Source organism: Ursus americanus, chromosome 1 (genome assembly GCF_024610735.1).
Source record: "Ursus americanus isolate L20-20 chromosome 1, mUrsAme1.1.p, whole genome shotgun sequence".
In the NCBI taxonomy this organism is placed as follows: domain Eukaryota; kingdom Metazoa; phylum Chordata; class Mammalia; order Carnivora; family Ursidae; genus Ursus; species Ursus americanus.
The window spans coordinates 16720640-16746498 of NC_142127.1; the positions used below are offsets into that span (position 1 = coordinate 16720640).

General features: G+C 46.1%; 1 protein-coding gene across 12 annotated transcripts in view; it reads left to right on the plus strand.

Moving 5' to 3' along the window:
• Positions 1 to 25859, plus strand: part of MGAT5 (alpha-1,6-mannosylglycoprotein 6-beta-N-acetylglucosaminyltransferase) — a 332386-nt gene that overhangs the window by 37247 nt on the left and 269280 nt on the right. For all 12 annotated transcript variants that reach the window (XM_045783126.2, XM_087857425.1, XM_045783144.2 and 9 more), the window contains one exon: positions 6958 to 7008. The gene's annotated coding sequence lies outside the window, so the exon portion shown is untranslated. The remainder of the gene's footprint in view (positions 1 to 6957; positions 7009 to 25859) is intronic.

Consider the following 25859-nt stretch of genomic DNA (forward strand, 5'->3'; position numbering starts at 1 on the left):
CTATGTGCTGCACACTTGTAGGTTGTAACAATCAAAGGTCAGATCAGTGACCTTGATGTTTATCACTCTGTGTGTTGTACCCCAGGCTGTTCCAATTTAATAGTAGCTAACAGTATATTTTAGGATCTTTGCCTAGATTGAAGCTGTGCCCAGAGTTTCTCAAGTTTTTAGTTCCTGGAGATCTTTGAGGTAACTCCTTCCAGGTCAGGCATCTCCAAGGGGACAGAGGCTCTCCTAGCCTGCTGTCAGACTGTCATTGTCACCAAAGGCTGGTTTCATTTGCTGATGATCCAACTTTTAGTGAAGCAGTTCGGTGAGAGTGATTTGAGAAGTGGTTTCCTTGCACTGATTTCTTTAACAATTAGAAACAAGAGTCCAAATTTGGGGACTGTGTCTTGCCAAGGAGAAACAGCAGAGATTAATTTCTCCAGGTGAGCGTGCTTTGGTGAGGCCATGCCTCAGGGACACCATTGCGTGCGTGACTGTGCGTGTGTCTGCAGTTAAGTCTGTCTTGACCTACAGTTGCATAGGGTGGTTATTCCCAAAAGGAAGGGCCAGTCATGATTGTTTCTTCTCATTTCCGTCTCTTTTCTTTTCTCCGAGGTCAGTCCACTTGGTTCACTTATAAGTTTACCCAATGACCTAACTTACCAAAGGAATGTTCTTCCTTAAAGGACATGATCTGAAGCCAGATAGGTATGATCGCAGTTAGTCTGATGACACCCGTAGTGAGTTCTGTGGGGAAGAGGCTCTGTCCTTCTGCACAGTTTTGGTAGGATATTAGATGAAAAGATACTGTCCTGAAAGATCTCTGCACCAGCACTGCCTGGCAATACTTCCATGATGGAGATGTTCTGTGTCAACAGAGTCCAATAGGATAGCCACTAGCCACATATGGATATTGGGCACTTGAAATGTGGCTAGTATGTCTGAGGAACTGAATTTTTAATTGTATTTGGTTGTAAGTGACTTAAATCGAGCCACATGTAGTAAGTGGCTACCATATTGGACAGCACTGCTGGAGACATGGCCAGAGATGACAGATTGCTGCAGTAGGACTTGGATGGAGGTCCCAGTCGGGCAGGCTTGTGTGTGAGGGGAGGGTTAAGACACAGTGTATTATAGTGGACATTAGTATAATAGATAACATTGTGACATTGTCTTTACATATTGGGATGCAAACAAGACTTGGGTCAGTTGGAGCTGGAGTAGGCAAGGAAATTTCTTGGGGGAAGATGGCATATCTGTAGCTTTCAGGTCTTCTGGAATAATGTCCAGGCAGCTGTAAATGTTCTATTCACTCTTGCTTTAGGGAAGCAGTGCAGTATGGAAGACTCCAGGCTTGGGAGCTTGATGGATCTATGTGAAGATGGGGGTCACTTATGCAAGCTAGGTAGCTTTCAGAACCTTGGCTTCTTCACCTGCAAACTGTGTATAATTGTACCTTAAAGAGCTATTGTTATGTTAGATAACTTATACAAAGTGCCTAGTGTCTTGGTACGTAGCAATTCTCAATGTAGGCATTATTATCAGAAATAGGATTAGCATATATGGGCTTACTGAAACTGCATGTCAAGCCTGAGTTTATGCTCCTTATATGCTCTGAAGAAGACCTGTCTGTTCAATACGTATTGAGCTAGGAGTCCTGAGACTGTTGCAGAGAGTCTAGAAAAGACAAGGATGTGAAGAGGCTAAGTAATACACAGAAGGACCCTTGGAAAATGGAGAATTGTAGTGTGCTCAATCAATTCATCTCTTCAGTCAGTGGTAAGGGCGTAAGTTGATCCGTGCATAGTGCAATCTTCAGAACTCCAGCTTTTATTCTCCTCCCCTCATTGGGGAGGAAGAGTATTCATTGGAGTTTACAGCTTAAACGCTCTGCCTTTCTGGGCACTTATTTGCATGGCACCTTGGACACCTCCTGGAGATGATTCCATTATCATTTCCTTATCTGCGTTCTCTGTTTACTTGAACATAAGGTTGATTTAGTATCTTACAAGAACTGAACATTGTCTTCCAGACGTCATTAATCTCACCTTTCTTATCCAGCCTAAGTGTGAAATTAATCAAAAAGAAAGGGGAAATTAATAATTCGCTGGCATTCACAATTCATCAGGAGACCTCACAGCAAGTATGAAATTAACTTCTCCAAATTAATACACACATCAACAAATTAAAGGTATGGAAAAGGGTTATTTATTATTTAGGAAATGCTCCTTAATGCTTCCTGCTTTGATAATTAGTTAGATGATGGGTAGTGTCTGGTGATAAGACCGTTGAGTATTGTGAGGTTACCTTAGGGCCATAGAATGCATTAAATCAACCTCCCCCCACCACGTAGTTCACTTAGATAAATGAGATACAGCCAGATGGCTAATGCATGCGTGTTTCCTGTCAATTGGAAAAGGTGTGCCCAGACACTTACAGTTTTGATCTCTATTTACAACAAGCTAAATTTGATCCTGGGTTCTGTGTTTCCTTGTTATGACATGTGGTATGATCAGTTTCAAAGGGTACATTATTGTGAACACATTATGGGAAAGAATGGAGTGTTATAATTATAACTCTCTATTACAGCTTTTGCTGAGGTTGATAAAGGACAAGCTTTTGTTACTAAATTGTTCCTGTAATTACATCAGAAATAACAGGCAGCAGTCACCTTCCATTAGGGGTGGGAAAGAAGGATTCTTACTATTTAAGCCATCACATAAGGTACTGCATGAATCATCATCATCAGCCTCATCATGAGGAATTAAAAATAAAAGGAACAGCTGACATCATCCTATAGCAGGTTTTATGGATCTGAGAAATGCCAGATAGTTGAAGGAAAAGAGCTGTCTGTAGTGATGCCCCAGCCCACGTGTTAATGGCCCATTGGCAGTGGTTCTCAAACTTGAGCTGGCATCTGAATCTCCTGGGCCGCAGCCTAGAGTTTGTGATTCAGGAGGGGTGTGGTGAGGTCTGAGATTCTGCATTCCCAGCTCTGCAGATGATGTTGATGCTGGTTTGAGATTGCGTGTTGAGAACCGTTAGGCTAAGGGACAAAAACAGGTGTAACGTGGGGAAAGTTCAAGAAACTGAACTCTAAGATTAATTCCCTGGTGCCTGTTAAAATAATCTTGCTGGAAATACAAATTAGTCTTTGAGGTGGTGTGCAAGCTCTGTCAAGGGCATCTGCTCTTTGTGACGTTGTGAGGGAACATGAACAACAGGTGCAAACCTAGATTAGTGGTCTCCTGGCTCTCCTGGCCCACTGTCCTCCTGCCTCGGTAAACTCTTGGATAAACTTGGATGGATACCAACGTCTTGGGAATTCAAGTTAGTGATGAATTCTCAAGTTGCAAGGTTGGAATTTTTTTTTTCTTGTCAATCAAGCACACTTTACACGGGGACCATCTGTAGGAGAACAGTCCTTTTAGCTAAGGGTACTCCAAGTCCCAACCACTGCATTGTTGTTATTGTCACCCCTGCCTGGCAAAGTAGCTGTTTGCAAGATGAAAATATGATGTGTCCCGTGTTACCGGTGGCTGTGGTTCTAGGCTTCTGACTGGCTCTAGAACAGCCTTTTAGTCTATTAATTTACTGTCCTATTCTATCAGTAGCAACCACAGCAGTGAGAATCACTTATGTCTGTGGAGGGCTCGCTGGCTCTCCGAGGTGGCGGCTGTGCTTCTGGCTGTGTTGTGTTAGCTCGTATGAGTCCCACCACTGTTTTTAGAAGGGGGCGCTGTGATCACCTCTGCTTCAGACACAAGAAGATGGAGGCTGGGAGAGCCACTGGGGTGTCCTCACACAGCTTGTGAGAGTTGGACTTCTCTATTTGAGTCCAGGCAGCGTGAGCAATGTGGGGCAGATTTAGATTTGACTCTATTTTGGGAAACTTTCAATGGCAGTGTGATGAGAGGCCTCGCTGAAATGGAAAGATGCTGGAAAGTTTTGAAGTATGTTGCAACCAAACGTGTTTAGGTTGTGTAAGTTCTGAGGTCAAGGATCATTCTAGATCTTTGTAACTGGGCAAAATTTCACCGTGTGATGAATTGAGCTTGCTCTGCCCCACATAAGATGAAAGCCATTTGAGGCCAATATTGCAATTATTTATTTATTTTCTATGTGACTCTCTGGTATTTGATAAGGAAGATCGAATGACTTAAAGCTTATAAACACGCTCATGATTTGTTTCTCGCATGTACCAGTAGGTGGTCTTAATCATTTGAAATTATTTTTGTAGGCATGAAGGTACTTTGAGCAGAGCCCTACACTCCCTTCCAACTGTTTTCTCACATGAGTAAGTCTACAGGACAGCTTTGGTGCTGTCCCCGAGCCACCTTTGCTTCATTAGGTTCTGGAAAAGGAGAGAGGGAAAGACTGCTTTGAGCTATGTCCATAGTGGTTTTGGCATCAGGATTCCGAGATTCTCTGTTTGGAGAGACATGGGCCATAGGGAATAAGAGGGTGGAAAAACTTGAGTGTAAATTTGAGAAAGGGATGAATCCGACAGCTTCTGGTGCAGAAGGGCATGAGGGGAGAGGAGGTGGGAGAGCCCTAGGTCTGAAATTGGCCACCATCGTCCTCCGTCACTGGATCCAGAAGAGGTTCTGCAGAAGTGGTCCTTGCACGTGCAAGGCAAGAAACTCCCTTGCAGATTCCTCCTAGAAGGACAGCGCGGAGTGCAGAGCTGGTCAAGTAGGGTATTTTGCTTGTGGGCCATTTATAATGTCTTTTCTCCAAAATAACAAAAGAAAGAGCTCGAATATTGGTTGAAAATGGGATTCCAGTTTTTCCTAGCTCCTTTTCACTGACTGTCCCCTGTGATCGCTGTCTTATTCTTTGTAGATTGAATTGAATTCCCATGATGCTTTACAAATGCTTTCGTAGCTTAGGTGTAATAGAGGAAAGAAAAGCATAAGCTCAAGAAGAGTGTGAGTGAGCCTATTAATCCCCAGAAAACAAACTTTTGGGTGAAATCTTGGCGAAAGCTGTGGAGCGGTGCTGTTTTGAAAATGAGGAAGGAGAAAGGACTTCCTTCAGTGTTTTCTTGATCTGGAGACCTGGCTAGAAGTGGTTATAAATTTTCATTGATATTATATATTTGACTTCTCAGGAAATGATATTTAAGATGAGTTGAACATTAAAGCTTTGCTGAGGATAGATGCAGACGGCCTTTTGATTTCATGGTGACCATGAATTTTGTTAATGATAGAGCCAAGGGTAATGCAGTAGTTCTCCTATGACACAGGGAGTAGCTTGTCTGATGCTTCAGGGGAAATCAAGATTGAGTTTTTATTTAATAGAAGTCTCACTGAAGAAAAAATTGAGATTTGAAAGCACTGAGGGAGGTAAAGTTGAACTTTTTTGTGCGTGGGGGCAGGGAGGAGGGCACATGATGAACGTTTTTTGAATCTTAGTCTTACTGCTTGATCCCAGCACTCACTCGATCCCCGGCACTCACTCAGAAGATTGCCCTGTAATGCACCAGTTGAAATGTTGATGAAAACATACAGTAACAGTAAAAGCACTGCAAGTCAGCCTGTGTCATTTAGGTCTGAGGCACCTGGGTACTCCTTTTGTTAGCCTACACCGATGCACGTGAATGTAGGGGTTTTGATAATGACCAAAATACTTAGGATTGTTTTCTCAAGATATATCTTGACGATGGGACTTGCTGGAGTTAGCAGCTTTTTCTGTGTCACAGTATTGCGTTTCCAGAAACCATTCCTTCACCTCAGAGCTGTGCCCAGACAGAAGCTGGTATAAAGAGGGGGGCTGCGTGGTCCCTGGCATTGACTGCGTTCTTTCTAACCTTCCATCCTTCTTGAGTAAACCTCTGTGAGGCAGGACCGTTGGATGGGGTTGGTGGGTTTGGAAGGATTGCGGGTGGAGCCCGCTCTCCCCAGTTACCCCAGGGCACGGCTCTCTGGTACTGCTCAGATTGTTGACATGGACACAGATGTTCATGCTTCGAAGGGTAGTTGTATGCTGTAGACCGTATAAAGAGGGAGTTGGCTTGTTTTGATTTAAAATAACAAAACTCCGACATTTTCTAGCAGAAAATGGTGCATGCTCTGCTGTTGGGTCCTTAGTGGTCAGAGCAGTTGGTTAGCCGTAGACCACCTGTGGGCAGTCAGCTTGGAGATGGGTCTGTGCAACATGGTTATTTTTTCCTCCCTCTTCCTTTCCCCCCTCTCCTTTTCTCCCTCCCTCCCGAACTCTCTTCCAGTTTTACAATTCTCTGCTGATAAATTCCAGGAGTATCAGAAACATGCTAAATATATCTATTAAAGGACATGTTCCCCCTTTTTCTTTTATAAAGGAGTATTATAGAGGGAAAATACTAGCTTTATTAGAAGCACATAGACTTGTTTCTAAAATGCTTTTCACTTTTTTTAAAAAATTTTATTCTTCAAGGTGAAGTTGCCACAAGTAATCTGTTACATTTGAATGAACAGGCTTGTAAATCAATTGGGTTTATCTCCTGTTGCAAACTCCTTAGTTTTTTGTGATAGAGCTATCTGTTTTTAAAATTGTGTGTATACATATACTTGGAACGGTGTGTATATTAATGCAGTCTAGTCCGGAAAGCATTGGAATTGGTAAAAGCTTGGGTTTAATGCCTCCTGAGACTTGGAACAAAGAGCAGTTTTGTGCAGAAGCTCCATCTTTGCCAAACGTAGCCTTATTACTGCTAAACTAATAATGGATGAATTTGGATCTTAACACATGAGATAATACTTTTTTTTTTTTTTTTTTTAAATGCCTTTGGGTGTTGAAAGTGACAGGGCCTCTCAGCGCCTCCCGGCTAGCTGTTTTTAGGTTCATTTGGGGAGACTACGTTGAAAGGCTGTTGGGTTGCAAAATGGGAGAAGCAAAGTCCGTAGAAAATCTTTGTCAGCCTGTTTACAATAGATCAAGTTGTTAAAGAGGAGAAACTTAAAAATGTCTTTGTCCTTGTGATTTCAGGGGTGATTACTGCTCTAAAGTTGGACATTGGAGGAAGATCCATTAGGCCGTGTAAGTACTGAAGTAAGCAGATATCCATGTGGCTTAGCACAGACCCAGGATGTTTGCCCTTGGGAGGGAGACGGTCAAGTCGTTGAATTCGATGTTAGCATTTGGAAGTGTCAAAATGCAGACCCCGAGTCCCCACGGGCTGAGGGGTGGCTCTCCCAGTGCCACCCTAATCCTCGGGGGACATCTCCAGCTCTCTGGTCAAGGCCTGGTGGAGTTTAATCTTTTGGGATAATTGGGCAAGGATATTTTATCTGTCTAGAATTAGTGAAGTGACTGGAGCAGAAGGCTATTTGTCACTTTATTCAATCATGATCAAACACAACTTTATTTAGCGTGATGCCCTTACATAGAATGGCTGGTTCCTTCCGAGCAGCCCAGCCCAAATCTGACACAGGATGACGCGAATATAAGTAAAACCGATGAATTGAAGAGAGTGTTTGCTAAAGACCGCACAGTCTCTGAACTGTGTGTGTATCAAGGAACATAGGAAGTACACTTTCCTGAGTCCTCAGTTACGAACGTGTTTTATGGAGGAAGAAATTTGCCGAGTCCTTCCTTATTTGAACCATCGGAATAGTCCGTAGCACGTAAAATCACTGCCCAGGCTACCCTTGCGAGAGTTACCTTGGTAAATGAGTTAACTTGGGAGCAGAGTATCCGGCTTTCACAGCCTACTAGGATTTGGGTGTCAAGGTTATGGGGCTAACAGAATGAAACATTAAACATTCCTAATTCCTGTTTCTTTTATGTATGTGGGTCTTTGAACAAACTTTGTCTCTAACAACATCACAGGAAAAAATACCCCAGGGGGAAAAAAAAAAAAAAAAACTTATGCCAGCAACTCACAAGCAGACAAATGTCTGATGTGAATAAAAGCCTTAATGTTAGCGCTAGAAAATCATGTGACCATGTGACTTTTATCAGCGGCTTCTCTCTAGCTGTCACCTTGAGAGTGTGTCCTGCTGGGAGAAGCCAGAGAAACAAGAAGTGTCTCCTTCAGAACCTCAAAGGGATTTTGAATTTCTGAGGCCGTGGGATTTTGTCTAAGATGGAACAAACGTATTTAATCCACCCCCCCACAACATGTATACGCATCACTTAATTGGAATGGGACTTCATTTCAGGGACTGCACAGCCGAACAGTGTGTCTTCAGGAGTGTTTTGGCAGTCAGCTCACTGTTGACAGATATGGGCAGGTTCATGCACAGCCCGCTGAGATTTGCCAGGCACGGCAGTGGGGGGTAGCAGGCTGACATCGTGGAGACCTGGAGCTGGGTCTGCGGTCCCTGATACCCAGCTGCCATGGCTTATGCTGTGGGAAGGATGAGTATCTTTCTTTCTGCCTTTCCTTGTGCTGTGATTTTTTTAATGTCCGTATCTGTCCCCACCTCCTGCTCTCAGCTCTGCACTGTGTGGGGTTGACAGCCTTCACAGAGCAGGCAGACGTGTTGGCATCGTGTGGCACTCCTGGGCTATGTCTATCAGCCACCAAATATGTTGTCACCTTCCCTCTTGAGCATGCCGTATCTAGCTGCCTTTGGAGGGGACTCTTGGCTCCTTTGGGAGTAACTACTGAAAGAGCAGCTGTCTGTCAGCCTCCTCCAGAGTCGTCGAATTGGGCTATTGTCAACCTGTTGTTGGAGGAGTTCCCAACACAGCAGACTTGGCTGTCATTGACATTTATAACTTGAAAGCCATACCACAGATGAGTTTGCGTTTCTGATAATGCCTTAAATAGCCTTCAGAATCTGCAGCTCGTGGCCTTCATACACTGGGGCAACCCCCGGGAGAGTGGAAATAGTTGGGCCTTCCTGGAGGAGGGGAAGCAGGTCACCGTTCTTCCCGCAGCATCTCCTTTCTGACTGAGGTGGGAGGAGGTTGTCCTGGCTTCGTGCTTAGGCTTCTGTGCAACCATAGGAGTCTGTTCAGGTCAGGATAATGGGCTCCTAAGAACAAATGACTCTTTAACTCTGATCACCACAGAGCCTGTGATGAGAGAGGAAAATTGATGTCAGAAAAGGTTTTCGAAGGAGTTGGTAGATCCCATACCTGTTTTTTTTTTTTTTTTAAATGCCCTAATTTTTTAAAGAACCGGTTTCTAATTTTGATTTCTTGAGACATGACCAGAAGAGAAAGACGCAGTGTTGGTGGTAAAAATAAAACCAGAGCCACACCAGTAGATCTTGTGACCACATATTGCCAGAGAAGGAGCAGTGTGGAATCAGAGTGGCTTTTACTTACTGTGGGGCTATTTAGGCTATAAATTCCTTGAGGGCTAGGCCTGGTCTTCATACCACCGCTGGCTAGCACAGAACCTGGCCCATGGCCACATGGTGAGCTGAATGAATGAGTGTAGAGAAGGAAAGGTTTTAGGTAGAAAACGTTGTGTTTCATTTTTTTGTTGTTTTCTTATCCCGGTAGTACAGACATTGAAATACGTTAATCATCAAATCCAGATTATGGGATTTAAAGTTAATGATGTTTTCCTGTTGGCGTCAAGGATGAGTCATCTTGGAAGAGGCAGGGGCTTCGATGGCAGGCCTGAGATGTGATTAAAATGAAACACCTTCACTGCCTGGCCTCAGATTTCCTTCTGTGGTTCCCAGGATGTTCGTCATGTCTTAGGAAATGTCAGTGCCTGACCTTGGCTGCGTGCTGTGCGCTGAGTCCCGTGCGCAGTTTGCTATCTCGCCTGGAGTGGGGCTGGAACGGGCTCTTGAGCCGCAGGCTTTGGGAAAACGGTAAGGGAAGAATGCGTGTCACCTTCCCGGCCCTCTGCCTGTGGTGCACATGGGCCTCTCCTTCCTCTTGCTCCGAACCCGGCAGGTGCCCCGGAGCCTGGAGGACCACACGCGGGATAGCCACTGCCCAGTACCGATGAATGGGCATGGCAGACACAACCCCGCTTCTCTCCTGGCCCAAGGGAAGGGGGTGGTGGGGCTGCGGGGGCAGAGGTCAGGGCAGTGGGCAGCCACGTGTCTCATCACCAGGCCACGTGTGGAGGAGCAGAGCCGTTGTCTTCACAAGGCACGCCTGGCTTTGGACCAAATCAGAATTCCTGGTTCATGGCAAGAGGTTTCTAAACAACAGCATATCTTTTCTCTGATTTTACCTGAAAAAAAAAATGGTGAAATATTTCAGGTATCCAGAAAAGTGCAGAGACTTTACTAAAACACTCCCTAAGTTTACCCTCCCCCTGCCCTTCCTACATATCTCAGGAGTCCCTTTCTGATGCTGCTGATGACACGTGTCTTATAAACTGTGAAAGGTGCTTATATTGTTTTACATTGAAGTTACTGTACTTCTGTCCCTGGAAATTTTTAAACTTGGGGTCTGCCTGGAACCTAGACCTACACAGAGCCCCAGCGTACCCACACCCTGAGGATGGCTGGTGCTCCCTGGATCTCCCCTTACCTGTGGATTCCTTTGTTCATTCTGTCATTCTGTTTTGGCCGTCCTTGCCATCGATCTGTTTTTCTCTCCATTCAGTTTTAAGGAGATGCGTATGTGTTTATTTATCTTATTTATTTATTTTAAAGATTTTAGTTACTGAGAGAGATCGAGCACATGAGCAGGAGGAGGGGCAGAGGGAGAAGCATACACCCCGCTGAGTGGGGAGCCCGATGCGGGGCTCCATCCCAGGACCCCGATGCGGGGCTCCATCCCAGGACCCTGAGATCATGACCTGAGCTGAAGGCAGCCGCTTAAACAACTGAGCCACCAGGCTCATCCCAAGATGCGTATGTATTTAAATCCCTCTCTGCAGCTAGTGCAGGAGTCCCCTGTAATGGCTGGGTCCGTTGGTCCTGCTTGCCACAGCTCATGCTGTCTCCACATCCCGTGCCCTTCCCGTGATGAAGGCTGCTCACTTCATCAGACTTGGCGCCGCACAGAGGACTCACTGTGTTAAGAACCTGTCCTTTCTCCCCGAGCCGGTGTGTGGTTTCTCTGTGTATGTCAACCTACCTGGAGGAGGGAGGCGAAGGCCATTTTATTTTTTCTCTCCAGCTTAGAGTGATGGATGGACAGCATCTGTCAGGCAGGCTGAGGCTCTCCCTCAGGTTAATTAACATGGGTAAGACCCACTGACAGGTTTCTAGTCATTTATTCTCTTACCGCGGCCATTTTCTGGGACCAGAGTCCTGCGTTATTTTGGCTGTGCTGATGGATGACTGACCACTTAACTCTTCATGTTGATCTGAGCCTCACGATGGCTTACAGGAATCCGGGCAGGCAGCTCCCGCCTCAGAAAGGCTGACGGGGAGTTTGCCAGCTAATGAGATACCACCTTGAAAGGGGGGGGGGTGAGGGAGTTGCTGGGCCAGGAGGATGGAGGAGAACCCAGGTGAGGCAGGAAGGATTGGGGAAGGTGGTGCAGGGACCTTGGGAATTCTGGGTGATGGGAGAAATAGAACAGTTTCTAAAACTTGTAAGCCATCATGGATTGGCACGATACAAATAAATGACTAGGAAGTAAAATAAAAACACAAACAAGGAAGTCCAGAACACAAGCCTTCAATTTTATTAGTGGTTTCAAAGACCGAAAATTACCCTGTCACATTACTGTAAAAGTTTCCAAAATGCTTACCCTCAAGTTGGGTACTTACTCCCCATAGATGAAATGCTTTGGGGACTGGCCCCACTCTGTCGACTGCCCTCCCCCTCCACTTGGAGGAGCACTGATTTAGGACATGTGGGTCTTTGCTTGGTGCCTTTTTTTTTTTTTTAAAGATTTATTTATTTGAGAGAGAAAGGGGGGGAGGGGCAGAGGGTGAGGGAGAATCTCCAGCAGATTCCCCGCTGAGCACAGAGCCCAACGTGGGGCTCGATTCCACCACCCCGAGATCATGACCTGAGTTGAAATCAAGAGTCAGATGCCCAACCGACTGAGCCACCCAGGTAACCCCAGCCCTGTGCCTTTTATGCTGTGAGGCCCACCCTGACCTCTCTGCATCTTGTTTTTTACGCTATAAAGTAAAAGTTGGTTTGCACAGCACTGTTCTCCCTGATAGGAAACGAGGGACCAGGAACAGGTGTTTATTCCTGAGTGTCCCACCCAAATGGGTTTCCTCTCAGAGATCTTTTTCTAGAAGGGACATGCTGGGGATTATTTCATATACCCCCTAGACCACCTTAAATCGATGTCCAGCCAGCTTATTTGGAAGGTGTGTGTCCTGCGTTTGTGACCTTCTGTTACAAGTGGAGCTCTCTGCATGTGTGTGTGGGTCTGTGTGTGCAGTCAGGTGGCACCCAGTCTAAGTTTTTTCTAGTTGATACTTTTAGGCTGGTGGGGGTAGTGTAGGGTAATGATCCGTTTTATGAAGTCCTGTACTGACCAAGGCCAACCACGTCCTGACTTTGAAGCCAGGCCCTCCACGGTTTACCCTGCAGTGGTGTCCGTGGTAGCCTGTGAAATGGGGGGACCAGGTATAGGAGCTGGCCTGGGAGCTGGTTTCAGCCAGGCTGGCTGTGGATAATCCCTTGCCATTCAGATTCCACGGTCTCAAACTCAGTCACCTGGTCACACGTCTCCAGAAAATGTGGTCTAGCTGTGTGTCCCAGAGGCAGGAGACTGTGGGCTCGGTGAGGCGTGAGCGTTGTCCATAGCCTCCCTGACTCCTGATTTTCTGATTCACTTACCAGAATCGTTTCTCTATTGCGTTCTTCTATCCACATGAACTCTTTCATTCCTCTTTTATGCCTGCTTGTGATGATGGCCAGGCGTTACATTTTTTATGCACTGGAGTGAGAACAATAGAAAAGAGAATGGAAGTTCCCTCAATTCATGGATAGTGATTACACAGGCTGCTGTCAGCAGCTGGGAATGGCTAGTGCTGACTACAAAGGAATATTGGCTCTGTGCCATAGGCTGCATTTGGATTTTTTTTTTTAATCCAGGTATTTATGAGTTGAGAGTAATGCTTAGTCTTTAAAAAGTAAATAGCACTTAAGCAGAAGGAAACCATGGGTGCAGGGCCAGCCAGTAGCCCATGTTGAAAGGTGGCCGAGGTAATGTAATTTGATAAAAAGCAGAAGTAGTTCTAGTATTTTCATAAGTGCACTTTTTTTTCCCTGCAACAGTGAATTAAAAAACACACAAAACCCCCTAAACACCTTTATTTGCTTTCAATCCAGGGAAGCCAGTGAGTCAGAACCAGAGAGGTAAGATGGTGGGAGGGTTGGGTGAATGTGCGTCGGGAAGGGTCTTGGCAGAGTCACAGGACACAGCATCCTTCTGGAGCCCGTGTGTGCTGGAGTGACCGGGGGAGCTGGACCAGGCCTTTTGCAGAGAACCGACTATGGGAAAGTGAGCATGTAGGGGGTGGAGGAGGAGCCACCAAGAAGAAGGTGTGTCCACCTAGAGGTCTGCAGCCACAGGAAGATATCCACCCCCTCTGGGCTGCAGCAAGATGGGAGTTGGTGGTGGTATCACAAGGGTGCTGGGGGGCCCTCTGGGAGGAGCAGCACCTGTGGAGGAGATGATACTGGGCAGACGCTCTGGCTTCCCCCCCGTGCCCTCCCTCCCAGTTCCTGCTGGCACCTCCCCGAGGCCGACCCTACATGGAAACCAGATGGCAAGGGGTTTGGGAGATGTGGTTCCCTATGACACGTCGCAAAAAGGGCAGGGCATGCAGAGAATGCATTTGGGAGCAGAAAGGTAGATGGTTGGCAGTGTAACCTCTCGGTGGAAAGGAAGGAGAATAAATAGAAGGAAAATGAATCAAACGAGAAATCGTGTTAGGAAAGAAATGTTACGCGTTTTGGTTTCTTTCCTCCATGCCATATTCTCTCCTCTGTGTTTCTCTATTACCACCTGTGTTCCTTTTCATCATTTTGTTAAATGCTTTTTGCACCACGTGATAGTTTCTGGACCTATTCGTGCAGTAACAGCTAGCATCTATTGAATGCTGACCGTGTGCCAGGACGGCAGAGTTCTAAGTGCTTTATCTGTCTTAATTCGTTGAACTATCCAAGCAGCTCTGCGAGGCAGGTACAGTTGGTCCTCATTATGGGAGGATTCTGTATTTGAATATTTGGCTACTTGTTAAAATGTATTTGTAATGACAAAACCAATAGTTGCAGAGCTTTCGTGGCCACTCACAGACCTGCACAGAGGGCAGGGAGGTTTGGGTGGCCTAATGTGCACATCCCCAGCCGAGACGGAACAGGCAGCACCCTGCCGCCTTGCTTCTCATGCCCTAGATGAGTGTTCGCTTTGTGGTCTAAATAGCGCCCCCTTTTTCGGGCCTTTTTGAACTTTCTTTGGGTGATTTTATGGTTTAAAATGGCCCCTAGGCATAGTGTTAAAGTGCCGTTTGGCGTTCCAGAGTGCGGGAGGGCAATGATGTACCTGACCGAGAATATGTGTTAGGCAGGTGTCTTCAAGCATGAGTTAGGCCACTGCTGGCTGTGAGTTCAAGGTTAATGAGTCAACAGTCTATATTAAAGAAGGTGTCTTAGAACAGAAACACCTAAAACACGATCAGGAATTGATCAGTTGACAGAACTGTTGTGACCAGAGGCTCACAGGAACCTGACCCTGTGTTTCCCCTGGGAACCCTGGTTCCGCATTCCCGAATTCAGTGCTCTCTGTGGCTTTAGAGAACATAACTATGGCAAATAATGACTGCTGCCTGTACTACTGTCATCCCCAGTTTGTAGACAGACTGAGGCATGTAGCAGTGAAGGAAGTTGCCCAGTGTCACCTGGTAGGATCAGAACCCAGGCAGCCCTGCCCATCGCTCTTCACCTCTGTGCTCCACTGGCTTTTACATTTGGATACTCTCATCCTTTTGAATCTGCTGTTGATGCTTTGGACACCAGCCCCAGGGCTATTTTCAATGATTAAACTCCTGTCGGTAAAGCCACGGGTTATCTCTGGTTGGGGATCATGATATGTATAACCCTGCAATACGTGTAACAATGTTTGATGCCTGCGTAAAAACTTGCATATATCTCCTATGAGCACGTTCTCGGAAGCACTGTGAAGTGCACATCACCCCTCCATTTCATAAATAAAAACTAGTGTGTGGGGAGGCTGTGATTTGGTCAGGGCCCCAGGGTGAGAGAGCGTGGTGGAACAGAGACTCCAACCCAAGTTTCCTGGCTTTAGACCCCTCGTTCTTTTTGCAGTACCGAGCAGGGCTCTCAGCGAGGCCCTGGGGATTGGATGCTCGCCTTGACACTGATACTCCACTTTGCTGCTTTGATTCTGCTTTGTTCTGGAGAAAACCACAGAAAGTTAGAATTGTGTGTAAAATAAGTGACTCCAAGGAGGGACCAGAAATACTTCTTTAAGAGGACCGTTTATTTCCGTGTATATAGAAAGTCTTTCCTGGCAAGAATGACCTTTCTGGAAAGCTGGTAATTTTTTTTTCCTGTTCATTAGGGAAATATTTGAAAATAAATAAAAAATAAAGGAAAAATAATTTGAGAGGGCTGCTGGCATTTCCTCAGTGGTATACTCTTGCCTAAACATTGTTCATGCCTTGTCTCTTTAGTTTTCCTGAAGTATTTAAATTTGTGTTTGAATAAGAGATAGATGTACTTGTTACGTGTTAAAAGGACAGGGACGCCCGGGTGGCTAAGTCCGTTCAGCTTCTGCCTTTGGCTCAGATCATGATCTCGGGGTCCTGGGATCCAGTCCTGTGTGGGGCTGCCTGCTCAGTGGGGAGTCTGCCTGTCTCTCTGCCCCGGTCAAGTGAATAAATAAAATTAAAAAAAAAAAAGTTAAAAGGATGTAAAAACCCAGTGCCCCCTCCCTGGGACAAGCACTGTGCCGGATTCCTGTGTACTTTCCCAAAGGTGTTCTAACCTCCACCCCAGTGATTCTCAGCTGGTGTTGAGCCAGGGACATTGGGAAGCTGGGAGTGTTACTGGCCCTGGGGTGGATAGAGCCCCAAGGTGCTGATAAATGCCATACATTGCACAGGACAGCCCCACAGCATATATTTGGCTCAAATAGTCAATAGTGCTGAGATGCGAAAACCCTTCCCTACCCTCATTGTAAACGGCAAGGGCTGTCTTAACGTGGGAAATACAAATGCTTTTGTGTTTGAACCTCTGTGCTCATTTTGTGTCTTCAGAAGGCTTTTGTTCGCTTGGCTTCCGTGCACCTGCTGGGCCGCAGCTGCTGCTCACAGGTGGGGCAATGGGCGTGGTCCTCTCCAGGTGCGGCCAGGGCGGGTGTATCAGCTGTAGGGACCCAAAGCAAGGAAATTGACTTCAGCCAGTCTGGTCTGCTTTTTTTGTTGTCACAATGTGTGGGCAGTTCTAAACAAAGCCCGTGATACAATACTTCCTGGGAAAAACTGCTGGGTCTAAGTTCTAAATAATTGCTGCTATGAATAATGCTATATAACTATGTGAATAGATATTTATATTTATATATGCACACTTAAGGTTAATACACACTTGTACCTACCATTTAATAAACATTGTATTCTACATGGAAATTGAGAGAATTTCCCATCTGCCATTGACCCTGGCGCACATGGACTACGCTACACAGGTGGCTTGGAGAGTCTGTTCCTAACAGTTCAGGGTTGTTGATGTGTGCTCTAAGCGCACGTCAAGCATCCAGCCCTTACAGGACGACATAGCCCTGTTTCCACGGAGCCTGACACTAAGTGATAGCACAGTCAGGGACGGTAAAATGGAACTGAGGCGCTTCAGTGCTGTCACTTGGGTGTGACCATTTGGAGCTTTTACGTGTGATTAAAATTTAAAACCGTGAAAGACTGAGCGCTCCTAAGTGTAATGTTGTTTTGTAAGTGTACATTTTACTTTGTAGAAGAACTATTTCACTGAATTTTAGAAGTCACTTTAAAAACTGACCTTTAAGAAAAGGTTGTAGGGGCACCTGGGTGGCTCCGTCGGTTAAGCATCTGACTCTTTTGGCTCAGGTCGTGGTCTCGGGGTCGTGAGAGTCTGCTTAAGATTCTCTCTCGCTCGCTCTCCGTTTGCTCCTTCCCTCTGCTGCATGTGCTCGTGTTCTCTCTTAAAAAAAAAAAAAGGTTGTTTAAAAACTAAAGAATGACTCAATATGATGACGATTGATTATTGCATGCACGTCACTGGAAATAATTTCCTTGTATGGAAGAGGGACTGTTAAGTAGTGGTCTGCCCTGAGTGTCCCCTATGCTAGGTATGCCACTGTTAGGATGGCTGAGATCTTTAAGAAAAATGAATGAAAGGGAATGGAAGTGGGCTCAGGAAAGCACGTAGTTGTTTCTGTCGATCTAGTTTCTGTCCGTGCAAAATCAGTTCTCCTCAAAATGCCACACAGGTTTGAAAGTCCGACCTCTTAGGGTCTTCACAAAAGTAGACAAATCTTGCCCTCCGCCCTGATGTGTTAAAACGTGGTTGATTTATACATAAAGAACAGCGTACACATTGCTACTGTATGGCTTGATGAATTGTCACAGCCAGATACGCCTTTGTCAGGGTACCCAGATCAGGAAACGAAACGTGAACCGTAACTGAAACTCCCCTGGCGTACCTTTTAGTTGGGATTTCCATTCGCCCCATCCCCAGCGTCACCACTGGCCTGACTTCTAGCAGCACATGCCAGTTGTGCAGTTTTTGGATGTTACATAAATGGAATTCATTATACGGTACATAAAGAGAAGACTAATTTTAACCCGTCTCTCTCGATTTTGATGGTGACTGGAGACATTTGAAATATTCCAAAATGTGGCACTTAAACATCTTGGTAACTCTGAGTGGTAGATTAACGAAAATTTCCAGTCTAGTTCATGCGTGGCTTCACTCATGGAAGCCTTGGCCTTCAGGGTAGTAACGTTTAATATGCTCACTTCGGTAGTGAGTAACACAGCGAACTTAATTACGATGTCACTTGCTGGGCTTTAGAATTTTATGTGGAAGGCAGATAGCTGCATGGAAATTAAGTTAGAATGTGTGTATTGAAGTAATCCAGTTCATTTGAGGCTAGAGTAGCTTATAGGCTTACGGTGTGGTCAATAAGTTGGATACACCGTATAGGAGCTTATAATCGGATTTAGATTGGAAACCATAATGTGGCAGAGTGCAATTTTATGGCATTGGTGTATTCACGCCACTGTTTGCTGAGTGGTAAGCATGCCTTGTCTATAGCGGCAGAATGGATGGGATGTTTAATAGTTGAAGTTTGGGCCGCAAGGGTCTGAAATTGCCCCTCACGTAGTGGGAGAAATTGAGTACTGCGTTTGAAGGCCCTTGGGGATGTTGAGCTGTAAAATTAACATAGAAGTATTACTTAGAAAAAATAGCCTTCTCTGCAACCATCATCCACGGTGAGAATATGCATTCTCACTCGTTTCTGGATCTGTCAGTGGCTGGCTCATTCACCACGAGCCGTGGCGGCCAATTCGGGAGGTTGGTGTGGCTCCTACTGAGGTGTTATGTGGCAGCAGGCCACACAAGACGTGCAAAGTGTTTGCCACGCAGCTTCTCTTAGTCCCAGCAGAGATGAAAACGAACAGTTCTCGCAAAATTGCTAAGTCAGGGATGTTTGTCTCTGGGAAGCTGCTTTTTGCTCACTTAATTTTTTGGTCTATAAAAAACATTCTCTTCTTCCCTACTTAGTGGTTTCTAGCCATCTTTTCAAATTAAAACAGGGAAGAATCCTATATGCCTTCTTCTTTGAAACTTCTTCATATCCACTTGCTAAAGCTGTCTGGTTGGTCGCATTTGGAAGCCCCTGATGCAGGAGAGGCAGAACTTGTAAATAAAAGCCAGTTCAGGAAGTTCTGTCTGAGATGGGAATTGGATCATGTCTCTCCTGGGCTCAAGGCTCTACACAGGGGTGCCCTAGGTCCTGGGCACCTTGTCTTGCTGCCCAAGGCTGGACTTGGCAGCCCCTGCCTCCCCTTGCGTCCCAGGCCTGCAGGGCAATGGTGCCCTCCAGTGTGACCGCTCCCTGGTGCCTCTGCTCTTCTCCCTGTCGGGGACGCCTTGCTCTGCCGTCCTCATTTTATCTTCCAAGGTTCCTTCCAGGGCCTTCTTTTTTCAAAGAAGCCTTCGTTGATCCTTCTGGATAGGATGAGGGGCGTTTCTTCTGTGTTCTTGCGATACCCTGTGTATATCCCATATTCTTTTGTACACGTTTGTATGCTGATGTGTGCCCAGCATCCAGAACAGTACCCTGCATGTAGCAGGTGCTCAACAGATCACTTGTGGAACGCAGTGTGGATTGCACTTTCATGTTCTCATGATGCATCCGTGTGTCTGTCTCCCCATGACCGAGAGCAGGAGTAGTACCTATTCCTCGTCATGTGCTCTGTGCCTGACAGAGGTACTCGGAAGTGTTTGAGTGGAAGGCAAGGCCAGATTGGCCTGTGGGAGAGCATTGTAGAGGCAAGGGAGAGTTTTCCTTGTATTACAGTCACTTGTATTAAGTTGTGAGTGTATGGGCAGAACCTCATCCCGTGGCTTTGTGGTCAGGTGCACGGGCATCCCAGAATGCTGTGCGGTAAGAAAGATGCTCTAATACTCCCCACCCCGTCCCCACTCCCTTGTTTTCCAAATGGGAATGCCTCTGTGTATGGGAAAGTGTTGATGAAAGTGTTCATCTCCTAGAGAAAATGCCTGACAGTGAGGATGTTGATTCACTTGCTGATTGCCAAATTGCCAATGCAGGAAAATACCAGTAGAAAAGAAAAACTAAAAAAATGGGGGAGGGCGGGGGAGGAAAAAGAAAACAAAAAAGCAGGTGATGTAAAGACAATATTAATTATCATCCTTTAGAAAAAATACTTGTCATTTTTAACATAATTTCTGTGCAGCCCAGTAAAAGCTGTGTGGGGTGTGTCTTATTTCATTTCTATAGTAGTTCTGGTGTTTGGCCCCTAGATCATTACAGAGGTGCTTTTCATTCCCAGAAAAGGCCATTAAGTGATGGGGTAGAGTTTTCCTGTATTTGAGTCTCACCTTCCCTAACCTGCTTGGATCTGTAGTGATCACTTACTTGCCAGCAAGTGCCAGTGGATATCGAAGTGAATAACTAAGGAAAAGACTAATTCTGCAGGAAAACAGAGAGATGGGACTTTTTAATATTTCCTGCATTCTTCTGAGATGCAGAGGCTTCTGCCCACATGTGCCCTGTCCTGTCAGTTGGATTGTTCCTGGTTCAGAGGAAGGGGTTCCCTGTTGCAAGATTTTCTCTGGTGTTCCGGGAGCTCAAAATGGTAGGGGCTCTGCTGCCCTCACCAGCTTTAGGGCCCCTGGATAACAACCAAATGTCAAAAGGACATCCCCTTCCTCAGGCCTGAAGTTGAAAGGCTCCGTTAGTCCCCTGAGCCTGTCCTCTGCGTTACTACCACTGTCCAGGGAAAAGTTGGCTTTGACCACTGTGAAAGTATTGAAGGCAGCTTTAGGGGTGAGATTTCAAGCAGCAGTGAGGTTCTGCTCTCCCTCCCTCTCCCACATCCCCAATCTGTGATGAGCTCCCCAATTTCCACTCAGATCTGGGTTCCACTAAGGGGGCCGAGTACACCCCTGCCAGACCAGAACACCTTTCACTTACTGATTCCTCACACTAAGGTGTAGGGACGGAGACATCCCCCCCCACCCCCGCAGTGGTTTTAAAGTACAAAGCATTGAGGTTTGTAAGTAGTGGGCTGAAAGATGGCCAGTCTTGTCTGTCTCCTCTACTAGACTTCAGCAAACCCCTTGACCTCTAAGGCCTGTTGGGGCTCATCGTGTTCCCGGGGCTGAGCCCACAGTCACCACATCAGAGGAGCTCAGTGAGTGGGGGCTGAGTCTGTGCATGGAAGGTGGGTACTGGAGACATTTTCTACCTCCTTGGAAATTCTGCCCATTGACTCATTGAAAGGCTTTGAAATGGCAACTCCTTACTTCAGAGTATGGGTGAATTTCTCAACCAAGAAGCTCTTTGGGGCCTTCTTGTGTAAATGTTGGGTCGTCAAATTGTTCTGTAGGGTGTCCTTGTCCTCTTATCAGAATCACGGGGTAAATTGGTACAGGTGGCTTTGTGGAGGGGAAGACGTTGCCTTCTGAGCTTGTAGCCAACAAGAACTGATCCGAGAGTGGGTTGTGTCTGGACAGGTGGCGCAGATAGCTTGGATGCCTAAGATCGTAGATAATGAGTTTGATACCTTCATCAAAGCCATTCATTTCTTCATTTGACATGTATTTATTGTGCTCCTCCTTTGTACCCGGCTCCATTCTAGGCACTAGGATATAGAGGTGAGCAAAGAGAGAAGTAGAGAAATCGGTGAATCATAGGTCAGATGGAGATATGGGAGAGGAAGGATCGCATAGGACAAGCGGTAGAGAGCACGCGTTGGGTGCTAGGTTAGATGTGGCGGCCCAGGAGGCTGCTTCAGGGAGGGATGTTTGTGCAGATAGCTGCATGACGACAGAGTCGAGGCAGCGTCCAAGACGAAAAGAGCTCCAGGAGGAGGCCATGGCACACAGAGGTGCTTGAGGTAGGAACAGACTGGACCCATCATGAAGGTGTGTGCGTAGAGTGAAGGGAACAAGGTGTTAAGTCGAGAGGCGAGCAGTGCTGGAACACGCAAAGCCTCGCTGGCCAGGGTACAGAGTGTGAGTTTCATTCTGACTGTGATGTATGTGTTCAGAGTTTTGAGCCTGGGGGATGGGGGGCTGACCTGAGCTGATTTGTATTTATACAGGACATTTGGCTTGTGTGCGGACCTGACCGTAAAGGGCAGCAAGGGTGCAAGCATAGCAATCAGGTAGGGATGACACGTGTTGGTGGCATAGACTCAGGAGGGGAGAGAGAGGGTGACAAGGGGTTGGGTACCTCAGGTTAGAAAGATCCGGCCCCTCTGTCTTCAACCCCTTCTACCTTCCCCAGGATTGAATTTACTCTAGCCATACACGTCATTTTGTACTTCCCCTACATCTGCACTCACTCTGTTTTTTTGTTTTGTTTGTTTTTTTAAATGTCCTTGATCATTGCCTGGAATTAGACGCGTGTATGCATGTGCACATCCGTGCCCGCACTCGCTCATTGCTACTTTCTCTCCTGCTGGCATGTAAGCGCCATGTTGGCAGGCAGGTACCCTTTGAAATCGTTATTGTGGAGTCCTGGTGCCTAAGTGCTGCCCAGCATGTGGTAGAGGCTCGAAATAGTTACTGAAGGAGTGCATCAGGTGGAGGGACGACCAGCTGTTGTCCTTACTAGATAATTTCTACTGGGAAATGACCACCATGACTGCCTGAGGTTCAAATTGCAATGCTCAAGATGCCGAGAACATCAGACTATCATACCAACTTAATAAAAATGAAGAAGTACGCTTAAGAATTTAAGTCCTAGGAAAAAAAGAAGAGAAAGGGGGTCTGTGTTGATCATGAAGAGGTTCTGCCCATGGTGGGGGAAGTCATGCAGAGGAACAGCTTTGAATCCGTTCAGTTTGAATCGATTCATCTACTACAGTGAAATTTGTCAGTTTCATTTACATCTAGTACCCTCTAGCTGTTTGTGTTTTCGTTGGAAAAGACTTTCAGGGAAATAGTTCATTTCTCCAGTGCAACCTGTGTTCTCGGTTACTTATCCTGAGCTACAGTTGAAGCTGGATAATTCTGTCACCAGAATGCACACATTTTGCCCCGAGGAAATCGGCATGTGCCCATTCTAAGGATGGAGAATGGGAGTAAATGGGGATAGAGAAGATCATTGACCTCAGAGGGGTGGGGGGCCAGCTTTCATGACTGTTCCCCTAGGCTTGTGACTAGGGGCACCTTCTAGAAGCAGAGGACGCTGTGACTTTGGGCAAGTTCCTTAACCTCTGTGCCTCAGCACCCTCATCTATGAAATGAAAGGAGCAACTCTATCTACCCTATGAATTTCCTATGAGGAGTGAGTGAGTTAATAGACGTAGAAGGTCTTAGAATCATGTCTGGGATAGGAATCACTCAAAACATTTTAGTTATTAAATGGGGAAAACTTTGTAGTCAATAGTAGTTGGCATAAGTCTTGGTAGATAAAAGGGATGTCATTTGAACCTGGGTGTTGAATCCATGTACAACACTTGAGTCAACTGGAAATGTGTGTGCATGCAGGGTTGGGGTGGATTCTGACACCAAATGGTGTACTACAATAAAATGCTAATGCTGGCCACCTGGAGTTAGTGCAGATCCCATAAATTGAAAGGTACAGTCCCCAACTTCAGATGCCAGCTGCAAGTGGGGTCCCCAGACCACTGACACTTCTAACCAACTGGCTACTAACCTTGGTGTTCCATGACCCCCCTAGGTTTGATAATTCACTAGAATGACCCACACAACTTGGGAAAGCACTATACTCAGGATTACAGTTCTAATCGAAAGGATGTAAATCAGGACCATCCAAATGAAGAGAGGGGAGGTCTGAGACGATTCCAGACACCGAGCTTCCATGCCCTCTCCTTTTGGGATGAGGACGTGTCACCTTCCTGGCACATCAACATATTCATTAACTGGGAGGCTTCACTGAGCCTGATGTTGAGTGTTTTTTTTTTTTTAAAGATTTTATGTATTTATTTGACAGAGTGAGCCCAAGTAGGCAGAGTGGCAGGCAGACGGAGAGGGAGAAGAAGGCTCCCTGCTGAGCAGAGGACCCTGGGATCATGACCTGAGCCAAAGGCTGACGCTTAACCACCTGAGCCACGCAGTGCCCCAATGCTGAGAGTTTTATTGGGCTTTTCATTTCGTAGACATGATTGAGTTCATCCGCATGTCCAACGATGTAATCAGTCTGTGCCCTCAAGATTGGGTAGGCTCAAAGCCCCGGCGTTCTCTTCACATGGTTGGTCATTCTGGTGATCCTCTTCTAGTCCAAGTCTTCTCATCTCTTAGCATAAACTCAGGTGTGATCCAAGGGGCTTGTCAAGAACAAAGACACTTCTGTTACTCAGGAAATTCCAAGGATTTAGTGTCCCTTTTAGGAACCAGGGACAAAGACCAGTCAGATTCTTTATTGTACGATAGCAGATTGTATTTGAGATAGCAAGACCTAAGATGGTGGCCTAGGAAAGGAGCCCAGCTCTTGTCTTGGCATTAACTGCCCTAATCCAGTGTCAGGTTGGGCTGATGATGAGGCAGTAGTAACGTGTATTAGCTTTGATAGCTCCAGTTTTCCTTTCTTTAGAAAAACTTTATTTAGTCACATGGGGAAGCAGTCTTTTGGGGTTTTATAGTGACCCTCTATTAAGTCACAAAGACAGCATTTCTGAATCTGAGTCTTGAGACAATAAGGCTTTGAAACTGTTCTGCGGTGCTGTGTGAATACAGTGAGCTGCTGACTGGCCATAAGTCGCCTTTTTGAATCCCAGAAGTCCACCCCAAAGCTGGGTGGACACGGGGTGCTGGCTTTGGATGGGCAGTCTTTCTGCATCTGATATTCTTAAGCACTGATGACCCGAGCTCGCTTGATGTACAGGCTTGTGCTAAGCCTTTTCTTGTGGTTTCTTTGTTATTCTCCATGGTTATTTGTGTATGCTCACTGGCTGTTGCCATTTGTTCTTTGATTCCTGTGGCACCTGTGGTTTTTTCTAGGCTATTTGACTCTGTTTTTCCTTTGGTATTCCAGACTGCTCGCTTACCTGAGCGCCAGAAGGTAAGTTGGTCCCTGCAATCAAAGACTGTTTCTAGAGGCTTTTTCATCTTCTGTTGAGCATTTGTGCCATGTCCCCAACTTCAGGCTTAGGAGGATCTGATTAGGGCCCAAGCGATTGAAGCACCCTACGTAGATAGAAAGCTCATAGGAAGCCCTTTGCCTTCCAAATGCCTTTTTGTTTTTATTGTGGAGACATACATATACTGTAAATGTCATCTTAACCACGTTGAAGTGTGCGATTCTGTGGCATGAAGTACATTGACACTGCTGTGAAGCCACCCCCACCATCCATGTCTTTAACTTTTTTCATCTTCCCAGCTGAAACTCGGCACCTGTGAAACAACTCCCCGCTCCTGCCAACCCCGGCCCCTGGCAACCACTGTTCCTTTCCCTGTCCACGCCTTTGCCTATTCTAGGTCCTTAAACATAGGTGGAAGCATACAGTATGTGTCCTTTTGTGTCTGGCTTCTTTCACTTAGCATGATGTCTTCAAGGTTCATCCATGTCGTAGCATGTGTCAGACTTTTCTTCCTTTCGAGTCTGGATAATATTCCGCTGCACGTTGTGTTCATCCACTCCTCTGTCAGTGGGCACTTGGATTTCTTTCATCTTGAGGTTCTTGGGAATCATGCTGCCGTGAGCATGGGTGTGCGAGCATCTGTTCTGTGGGGTAGGTACCTACCAGTAGAATGGCTGGATCCCAAGTCATTTTTTACACCCGAAAACAAATAAGCCCGCTGTCTTTTATGCCATTAGTGTGAACAGGCAAAGAGTCCCATGTCAGAGGAGTTAGCCCAGGTCCCTTTTTGATGAGTGAGGCAGCGGGAAGTTAAGAGTCAACATTCACGTTTGGTTTGCTGGGTCAGAGGACTGTGTCCATCGCTTAGGTGATGGTGACGTTGGTTGGTGAACAACGTTGGTGGTTGAATGATGAGGGTGACGTGGAACATGTGACTAAAGATGAGGGAGTGATTGGCAGGATACATTTTCAGTGATGCCTCTACCACGCTTTAATCTCGTCCTTGCCTCTCCTTACTGATAGTCCCCTATGTGATTGTGTGGTGTCATGGTTAAGAGTCTAGACTCTGCCGCCATTGATTATCTGGCTTCAGACTCCAACTCTTCCAGTTCCCAGGTGGACACATCACCTCACCGTCCTGTACCTCCTTTTTGCCGTTCCTGTGTGGAGTTAACATACTTCAAATATGTAAAATACTTAGAACATTACCTGGTACATAGGAAGTGCCTGGGAAATGTTGTGGTTATG